This window comes from Chironomus tepperi, unplaced genomic scaffold, assembly GCF_022539635.2.
Source record: "Chironomus tepperi strain 1889 unplaced genomic scaffold, CSIRO-AGI_Ctep_v1 contig_286, whole genome shotgun sequence".
In the NCBI taxonomy this organism is placed as follows: Eukaryota; Metazoa; Arthropoda; class Insecta; order Diptera; family Chironomidae; genus Chironomus; species Chironomus tepperi.
The window spans coordinates 258,860-260,431 of record NW_027226408.1 but is presented as its reverse complement, the minus strand read 5'-3'; the positions used below and the strand labels follow the sequence as shown (position 1 = coordinate 260,431).

The 1,572-nt window shown below is 31.9% G+C and overlaps 2 non-coding genes across 2 annotated transcripts; both read left to right on the top strand.

Moving 5' to 3' along the window:
• Positions 1-741: 741 nt before the first annotated feature.
• On the top strand, positions 742-815 carry TRNAN-GUU (transfer RNA asparagine (anticodon GUU)). The gene has a single exon. It is a non-coding gene; the product is annotated as a tRNA-Asn (tRNA).
• Positions 816-1,279: 464 nt separating this feature from the next.
• Positions 1,280-1,361, top strand: TRNAS-UGA (transfer RNA serine (anticodon UGA)). The gene has a single exon. It is a non-coding gene; the product is annotated as a tRNA-Ser (tRNA).
• The last annotated feature ends 211 nt before the right edge of the window (positions 1,362-1,572 follow it).

Sequence of the window (1,572 nt, the reverse complement as noted above, 5' to 3'; positions counted from 1 at the left end):
TTATAACAGAAAAATTTCACTTTCTACTGGAAACTGGAACAAATTTAAACTGGGACACATGAGAGAATCGGCAAGGTCGTTCTCTTTTTTATCCGAAAAGAGAGTGAGTCTAATTTCATTTTTATTGACAAAATATGGAATGAAAAGTGAAACGTTTAAACTGGAAAATGTCTTAAGAAATGAAATTGTTTAACGAAAATTGTTTTCGTGGACAATTTTAAAGTTTTTTCAGCAGTTTCATTGGGCTGGATGTAATTTTGGATGTTTCAGATTTATGGTTAGAGGTGATTTATTGGAATCTGTTAACAGGAGGTCATGAGAGGGGTAGGATAGGAATCGAACTTGGTGTTTTGATTGGAATTGAATGGAATAATTTGAGGATGTACTTGAAAATTTGGAATTTTTGCTAATTTAGTATAAAAATCCTTCAAAATTAGATTTTTTAGATGCTGAACTTCCAAAAAGGTTGCAATCTAGTCGAATCCATCAATCTTTAGTCCAAATAATAAGCTAGTCCTTTCCGGCATTCACAATTAATTAGTAAAAATCTAAATCAAAAATTCAATAAATTTCCGAAAATTTCCAGCAATTTAAACAAAACCAAACCTTCCAAAGCATCCCATGATCTTCCTTAATGTCCTCGACACAACAATTCCTAATAAAATATCAAAATTTTCATCATTTAACCTTTGGACTTTACAAATAAATGTACTTTGCATGCAGCGTACTCAACAAAAATCAGCTTCTGTGGCGCAATTGGTTAGCGCGTTCGGCTGTTAACCGAAAGGTTGGTGGTTCGATCCCACCCAGGAGCGATTCTTCTTTTTTGCTCATTTTTTTGGTTGCAATTTAAAGGGACAAAAAGGATTCTTATTGGATTTCATTTTCCATATTTTTTTGGATGTGGTTTTGTGCAGGTGCATTTTGGATATTAATGTATGAATTTTTGAGGAAGCGCAAAATGATTTTGTGCAGCTGATGAGCAACAATTGCAATTTCTGTGCACACAAAATTCACGTGATTAAATTAAAAACTGAGAAAAAATTCAAATTTAAAAAGTTCGTTGTGCATAATCAGCAAAAAAACTCTCAACATTTAAGCATGCCATGAAAAAATATCAAAGACTTTAATAATTTTTTCTCAAAAAAAGCAATAATAATCAAAATAAAATCAAAAGTGGCACAAATCTTACCGAAATTAAAATTTCATATGAAGTAGAACGTCGTTTGGCTGATATTACTTCATGTTGTGATCCATACAAATCGTACGGTTCTGTAATGCTGCGATGTCCGAGTGGTTAAGGAGATTGACTTGAAATCAATTGGGTTCTACCCGCGTAGGTTCGAATCCTACTCGCAGCGGTACTTTTTTTGCTTCTTTTTTTGATTTTTTTTTGTATTAAGCTTTGGAATTCAAAGAAAAAATTCATTTCAGCATGCTTTGATTTGTTTTTGTGAATTAAAAAAAAAGTAAGTGTTCAAAGTCAGCAAGAGTCTCAAATTCCATCAAAATCAGTAAATAAACAATTTTAAATATTCAAATCAAGTCAACGACATCCTTTCTGAATAATTT